At 41.7% G+C, this 8441-nt stretch overlaps 1 long non-coding RNA gene across 1 annotated transcript; it reads right to left on the bottom strand.

Annotated features, from left to right (window-relative positions):
- Positions 1–3474: 3474 nt before the first annotated feature.
- On the bottom strand, positions 3475–8114 carry LOC120313442. The gene is made up of 5 exons (XR_005558145.1): positions 7327–8114; positions 6522–6835; positions 6113–6249; positions 5837–5923; positions 3475–3692 (listed from the first exon to the last, which is right to left on the bottom strand). It is a non-coding gene; the product is annotated as an uncharacterized LOC120313442 (long non-coding RNA).
- Between the last annotated feature and the right edge of the window lie 327 nt (positions 8115–8441).

The following is an 8441-nucleotide window of genomic DNA, read 5'->3' on the forward strand; positions in this document are numbered from 1 at the left end:
AGCCTTGAATACCCTGGGCTGATGTCGCTTCCTTTGAGGCCATTTCTTCCCAGCTGATCAAGTCAAGGCAAGGATCCTGATGAGATGTTACTCGCTGAGGGGGGTTAGTTTGATTGACAGTAGGAAGATCAGTCAAAACCCCATCAGAGAGGGCACCATCAGGAGATTTTACAAGCATAGATGTATATTTAGTAGATGGACTAACATCAGAGGTGACGTTCAAGGTTGGCACATTAACATGTGCTACTGAAGATCTTTTAGGAGCAGTAAATCTCCTAACACTCAAAGGTGGTTGATTACTTAAAAGATGCTTAGTCGACATATCTTTGAAGACTCTTCTTGGCAAAATGCCGAAAGACCTTAATAGAGATCTTTTCCTGAAGAATAGTTTAGGGGTGTTAGAATTGTCAAAACTAAGTAACACTCGAGTGCAGTATATACTGTAGAGGAGGGTAAAAATTCAGCTTCCAACCCCTTGCCAGCCGTATTGAGCCCCAGCGCAGCAAGTAGCAGTTAATAGGATTGATATTTAGAGCCACCTGTTTTGGCTGTAAAACCAGGTGACTGTTTGCATCTAGGGAAATAGAGTTTGAACTGTTGATAGGGTTACATTGAGCAGATCTTTTGCTGGGGCTTGACAAGGGAGGCCCTGCTAGCGCATTGGGATGTCAAGCAGCCAGCCCAGCACAACCACTGGCAAACCAAGAAACTAAATAATTTAGTTATTTTATTTTATCAAGCTGGAGCTGTTGTTCGCTGTTGTACCTGCAACCAGGAAACATTGCTGAGCCAGAAGTTCTGTAAGGGTGGGCTCGTTTGAAGATTGATTGGGGACCATAGCTTTAGGGAAGCCTTTGTTCTCAACTCGAGGGGCGACATCCTCAACCACTGAAGGATCGCCATGACCGGCAGCAGCCAGAAAAAAAGGAGCTGGAGTTTTCAAACAAAAGGGACGAGACAAAACAAAGTCTTCCATCTTGGATTGCTTCAAAGAAGGTTGAGGAACCAGGTCAGTAAGGGATCTGCACCTTTTCTTTGACTTCATTGTGTTAAATAACACAATAAAGGAGGAGCAGTGTAATATAACAAGAGACTAATCCCCAAGACAAGTCCTGGATTCAAAAAAAGAAGCCAAGGGCCAAGAGTCAAGAAAAAGCAAGTCCCGATGCAAACAATAACAAGGCTCCTCACAAGTAAGGCAAGAATCCTACCCTCCCGCCAAAGCAGGGAGTAGGGAGTGAATAAAAATCACAAAATAGTAAAATAGTAAAAAGAAAATAGTAAAAAGAAAAATGGTAAAAAGTAGTAGGTAAATAAATAGATCGAATAAAAATCACTCAAAACTAGAGAATACTAGGTTTCCTGACAAAGCAGAAAAACCTATATAACAACAACAAAAAGCAGCAGCAAGGCATTCCCACAGCTGAAGCCCAGCTCGGGATATCAAAAATACAGCTAAAATATAGTTAACCCGTAGCTGAAATATAGAGTGGATTAAGTGGATTAGTGACCACACTACATAAAGTTTCAAAAATGTAAGAGATTTAAAATTAAGAAAAATTAAAAATTAAAATTAAGAAAATTAAAACAGTAAGTTGGTTTAATCTAGGTTAAAAGCAGAGAGCCTACTTGCCTGCCTGCTGCTGCTTGGTGCTGTAAGGTTCCTTTTCCAACATAAAAAATATGTTGTTGTGACCTTGTTACTCTCCAATCTCTTTAGCTTAAAATACAGCAACGAAATCTATTTTCAGCTAATACTCTTTCTGTGCCTTGTATTTATTCATTTATTTCCCCATGAGTCTGCTTTCAAGGTAAGACTATATATTATAATAATCCTAATGGCAGTTTCGAACATGATTACATCCAAGAAATTTTCTCCAAATATAGACATAACTAGAATGCTCACCAAACTGGTTTAAAAAACACTCCATATTACAGGAGTTATTTAGATCACTAATGATTTATTAACCTAACTACCAGCATCTCCCCAACTAAAGCCACCCATCTGAACCAAGAAACCACTTAACTGATAGTACCTTCATGTTTTTTTTAATTGAGCTTTAGTTTGGTAGGCCTCGTCCAAGGATCTACCAGAAGTCCTCTAGTAATATTTTAAGTAAATATTACTTAATGGCAAAGGAATGTTAATTTTAGCTTTAAGGATTTAATGGCTACCAATAGAACAGGGGAAGGAGAGGCTTTGTCATGGCTAACGAATTCTTATTTTTTTCTGAATTTTGCAAGATGAGATACAAAATTTAGAAATATTATAGCAGTGGTGGCGAACCTATGGCACATGTGCCAGAGGTGGCACTCAGAGCCCTCTCTATGGGCACAGGTGCCATTGCCCCAGCCTTGCCTCCCCCGTGACCCCCCTCTTCACCAGCAACCCCCCTGGGGGAGAGTCGCCCCTGAGTGTGGCCCATGCGGAGCAGCACAGCCAAGAACATGACAGCCAGGCAGCGTAGATAAGACTCTGCCCTCACGCTCCATCGTGCATAGGATGCTGCAGGGTACGGGCAGAGGGCGTGGCCACCATGGCACTGCTGGACTGCTTGGGCAATCTGCAGCAGGCCCTAGAGGCAGTGAGTGGCCCTGTGGGCAGGTGGGGTGGGGGCAGAGAAGGAGGTGGAGTGGGGGTGGGGCCAGTTTTTGGGTACTCGGAATCTAAAAGGTTCGCCATTACTGGTATAGGGTTTCCTGCCTGAAAAGGGGGTTGGATTAGAAGACCTGCAAGGTCCTTTCCAACTCCGTTATTCTATTCTAGAAAGCCTGATACATTAAAGCAAGGGTGTCAAACTCAATTTCACTGAGGGCCGCATCAGCATTGCAGTTGCCCTCAGGGGGCCGGGTGGGTGTGGCCTACTGGGTGGGCGTGGATGGAGTGGGTGTGGCCAGCTCTACATCGTTCGCGTCAAGGGTCCCTGTGGGGGCCTGGGCAGGAGTGGAACAGATCTGAGGGTCTCTGGCAGAAGGGGGTGGGACCAGGGCAAGTGCCAAGGCATGGTCCATTGGAGGAGCCTCACTGTTCCTCTCAGGCCATGCTGGGGGGGGGGGGGGGTTATGGAACTAAGACTGAATGCATTTCAGCATAGATGGCCACCACAAAATTGTACATTGGCTCCTGGCTAGCCTGGGCCAGGGCCAAGGCAGTGGGGGCTGTTCCCTCACTGTTTCCAGGATGGCTTCGCAGGCCACATGAAACCACTTCGCAGGCCGCATCTGGCCCCCGGGCCTTCTGTTTGACATGTCTGCATTAAAGAGACAACTTCTGGGCCCTTTTAATTCCTAGTGTTCTTTCCACTATTAGTAGAAAGGACACTGAGAATTGAAAGGGGTAAGAAGTTGTCCCTTGGTATAGTTGAACACGGAGAACAATACAGGAGCAACACTGTTATTTATTAAACACTGTTAATTTTTTATGGCCATTTTTAAATTTTTGGTTGAAAATACAAATTTTGAATTTTTCCCACGTGCTGTTAAGTCATTGCATAAATATGTCTTGATTACTTTTTTTCGGTCATATTGTCATGATGCTGCCTTCATCTCTTATCCAACTTGCACTTGAGACAGTTTGAAGTCCTCTTAGGGGTTCTGATATCTGAGGTAGCTCAAAACTGTCCTTAGCTGCTCTAATATTAACTGATGGGGAAAATCTGAAATATTTCACTGGTGATGTAGTCTGGGGCCACCTAGTGGGTAGGAACAGACAGGACACTATTGAAAACTTGAAGATTTTGTAGGGAAGATAGATAGATAGATAGATAGATAGATAGATAGATAGATAGATAGATAGATAGATAGATAGATAACCTTTATTGTCATTTTTTTTACTGTGGGCACAATGGCACACATCAAAAATGAAATTTAGTTGCCCGCTCTCAAAAGTGAAACATATACATGACACATATCTAAACATACTATGTACAACATATGTATAGACCCACACCCCTACATATACATAACAAATAAATATTAAATACTGTCCATCTCGAATATATAAGGAAGGAGGAAGCCTGAGAGTTCACAAGGTTAATGTTGTATGAAATGAAACTATGGCTGAATCTCTGCTTACATAAATTGTTTTCAAATATAACCCAGAGCCTCCTTGCTCACAGTAATATGCCAATTTGATTATTTAATTCATCTAACATCCCATTTATTGTTACATACCAACATATATCACATCCTGACCGATCAGACAATAGAAGAAAAACAAGACAACTTCGAGACTTAAGATAGTGTGTCCTCTTCTACAGCCGTTACAAAATGTGCTGGAAAAAACCAAAACCCTGCACATTCTTTCTTAGCTAGTTTTAGTTATGCATTTATTTAAATGGTTTATGTTGTTGTCCATCTTAAAAACACAACTCCAATAGTCTTCTAGATTAAACAATCCTTTTTCCACATACACTAAGAACAGTATTACTACTGAACATTGCTATCACTTTGCTCCTAAAAAATACAATTGGGAAAAATATTGGATATACTTTTACTTATATAAATTTACCTCAGGTTCTTAGGCTTCATCATAACATCCAAACATGAAGGGCAGATTACACTGTCAAGAAACCAGTGTATTTCTGATTTACAGGTAGCCCTCGACTTACAACTATTCGTTTAGTGACCATTTGAAGTTACAACAGCACTGAAAAAAGTGACTTACAATTGGTCCTTGCACTTAAAGCCGTTGCAGCCTTCAGGCACCTGGCAATCAGCCTGTATTTATGAGTTGCAGTATCATGGGATTGCCATTTGCAACCTTCTCAGCTGGTTTCTGACAAGCATAATCAATACAGGAAGCTGGATTTGCTTAATGACCGTGTGAATCACTTAACAACTGCATTGATTTGCTTAACAACCATAGCAAAAAAAGGTCATTAAAATCAGGCACAACTCACTTAAAAAAACCATCTTGCTTACTAACAGAAATTCTGGTCCCAATTGTGGTAGTAAGTTGAAAAATACGTATACAGGTAGTCCTCGACTTACGACCACAATTGAGCCCAAACTTTTTGTTGTTAAGTGAGACATTTGTTGTGATTTTGGCTCCATTTTACAACCTTTCTTGCCTCAGTTGTTAAGTGAATCACTGCAGTTGATCAGTTAGTAACACATTTATTAAGTGAAATTGGCTTCCCTGTTGACTTTGCTTTTCAGACAGTTGCAAAAGGGGATCGCATGATCTTGGGACACAGCAATGGTCATAAATATGAATTTCACACCTTTGTAGTCAAATGCTTCCATCAAAAGGGGACACTTATTTGTCATTCTAATCAGAGGCTCTGATGGTCATCAGAAATAGCTGATATCCTTTCTGAAAAACTGGTGACGCTGCTGATAGATCATTCAGAAAAGGGAATGGGAAACTCAGAATATCCAGATGATAAGCACGAAAACCATAGTCTGCTCTGAGTTCCAAAGATGTGGGTCATGCTCTGAATCACTCACTGGATTAGAATTAACTGAATTAAAGCAATCCCAGAAATGGTTGAAAAGATGGAGTGAATGAGCCGAGGTGGCGCAGCAGTTAGAGTGCAGTACTGCGGGCCACTTTAGCTGACTGTGTTCAGCAGGTCAGCGGTTCAAATCTCACCGGCTCAAGGTTGACTCAGCCTTCCATCCTTCCGGGGTAGGTAAAATGAGGACCCAGATTGTTGGGGGCAATGTAAATATATATACATTGCTTACTGGTGTACACCGCTTAGAGAGTGCTTGCACTTAAAGCGGTATATAAGTCTCATAAATAAATAAATAAGTGACCCTGAGATAAGTCTACAGACTGATTTAAGCATTAATATTTGCCAATCTGGGAAAGGAGAAAATCTTGTCCTACCTGAACTGGGACTGTACTTGCAGTTTCTGCTTCAACATGAATTAAGAGGAGATGTTTCTAGAAGATTCAGAGATGTTGTTCTACTCTCTAAGAATGAGTCAAAGATGGCAAAAGAAGCAGATGTATTAAAAATTATTAATACATTTTGCAGGAACACTACATTCAAATCCCATTCTTCCCCACAAGCTTAAGATTTAGTAGTAAAAGAATTCATGAATAATCTAATATCAATTCAGAGAGTTGGAACTTCACTACACTCATAATGAACTGCCTTACTTGGTGATATATCCTGAGCTTGATCCTCTGGAGAATTCACCTCCAACAGCAGCTCCTGGGAGGATTTAGACAGATGCACCACTCGGTTTGAGCCATTCAGCAACCACCTCTATCAATGGCACTTGCACTGGAAATGGCTGTCAGGAACAAATAACAAAGGCAATAGATTCTTGACCTGTACCCCAACATTTGCATCAGCTTCCAATCCCAACCATCACTGGACTGGAAAGAGGACTTGGCTCCTGCTTTTCCTGAGATATTATCAAAAAGGAAAATGGGCTTGCCTAAAGAGGAAGTGAACCTCCTTCCTTGAGTTGTTAGCTCCAGAAATGGCGCCAAGGGTTTAAGGATGCAAAAGGATTGTTTCTTCATACTCCACTTGGAGTGCTAAGGTGAAAGAAGCTCTCACCTGCAGTTTTCCTTGGTTCTTGTCCTCAGCCTGGCTCAGGAGGCAGCCTTCAACTAGGGCCACTGCTTGAGAACTGGTTTCCACTCCACACTCCTTCACCCAGCTTCACAACCCTGGGGTCAGGATGGCCAGGAATTGCTCCAGGATCACCAGGTCCAGGATCTCAGCCTTTCAAACTGAACTACAAACTGCTACATCCAAAACCCCTTTAATTTATGGGCCCATAATTGTATGGATATGAATAAACTTCAATAGGGCATCTTTGATTTTGAAGCATTTTTGTTTCCACAAATACTTCCTATGTCAAAGGTATCCTGAAGTGGAAAAGAGAAAAAAATATAACAGCAAAATTTCACTGGAATACACTTTAGAAATTTTCACAAAGATCAGGTCTGCATAACACACCAGAATAGGCTACAATAGGGCTTCTGGTTGTTCAGCCACTACAGTAACTTATTTGATAATTTATTTGGCAGGCATAGATTACAATTACATTGTGAGAATTTATTAAATTCCAGTGATGGTCATTTGAAGGCATTCCTAGGTTAGTTGCAATCTAGGTTTTCAGATGGAATATAATTACTATATTATCCAGAGTTCATTGAGGTTCTGGGGGAGGATTCCCCCCTACCCCAGACTTTTTTGTTGCCTGTATGCGGAGCACAGAGCCAAACTGAGCAAGAACAAGGAGGGCTTCCGACTTGCCCTCTGAAGCTGAAGGGCAAGAAACTGCTTCCTCCACTACACAGACACACAAACACACACCAGATTGTGCAGCTTAAGAAATGGATGGAGATTTACTTACTGTATTTATGTGCATCTAGAGATGACTCTCTGTGGAATAGCTCTCCAAATTATTTCCCTTTGCCTCTCTTGAGCTGCAGGTGGTGGGTTTAGCTCTTAAACAGCAATCTCCATCCCCAAGTCAATAAGAGAAATTTTATTTCTCTTGCAAGGGGTCTGGCACCGCACCTGCTGGTAAACAATGTCCCTTCCTAGCTGCATCCAATCCCTAAAGCTCAGATTCTGCAATCTGATCGTTTGATCAGATTCCAGAACTTTATTTGATCGTTGGGACATTGTTTTTGATATTCCCAACGATCAAATATAATAAACATTTGATATATTTTGATAATTTTGATTTTGGGGGTGGGTATCTGATCGTTGGGGATTTTGCTTCCTCGCAGCCACCAAGACGGATGCATTCCTTTAAAAAGAGAAAACCTACAATCACACTCCAGTTTATTCCCACAGGAACTTCCCGAGCCCCGATTCCTCTCCAGGGTATGAAACGAGAGGGCTTTGCCCTAGAGTGGCATCATTCCTCGCAGGAAATAGTGTACCTCACTTCCTGCCCTCCCTCTTCAGCTTGGCAGAGAAGGAGCACATGCTCTGTTCGACTCCAAAGCTAGACTGCTGCCAAGACGTCAAGATTCGAACAAGGGAACTAACAGCTTAATTCTGTTTAGCTACATTAAAAGTGAAACGAGTTGGTATTTTTCAGGGTTAGTTTTCAGGGTGTTTGAACTCAAATACCATTCACTAGTTGCAAATAGTTAATAGGAGATTGCCAATTTATTATGGTAATAACAGTCTTCCCTGATATTAAAAAACTAGGGGTTTCTAAAGAAGAGACTGGACAACTATTTGTCTGAAATGGTATAGGGCAGTGGTGGTGAACCTATGGCACGGGTGCCAGAGGCGGCACTCAGAGCTCTCTCTGTGGGCACACGCGCTGTCACCCCAGTCCTAGGCCTTCAGCTGGGTTTTATAAAACCTTTTCGCTTTAGGCTTCCGCCACCATGTGCAAAAAAAAAAAAAAAAAAAAAGGTTCAGTCAATTTCAACTTCTCGCGGGAAAAAAAAATCTTGCAAAGTTGGAATTGATTGAACATTTTAGTCCAATCTAGTCTGCCATTAC

This window comes from Crotalus tigris, unplaced genomic scaffold (assembly GCF_016545835.1).
Source record: "Crotalus tigris isolate CLP2741 ecotype Arizona unplaced genomic scaffold, ASM1654583v1 scf7180000018682.9941245338:1185362, whole genome shotgun sequence".
Lineage (NCBI taxonomy): Eukaryota > Metazoa > Chordata > Lepidosauria > Squamata > Viperidae > Crotalus > Crotalus tigris.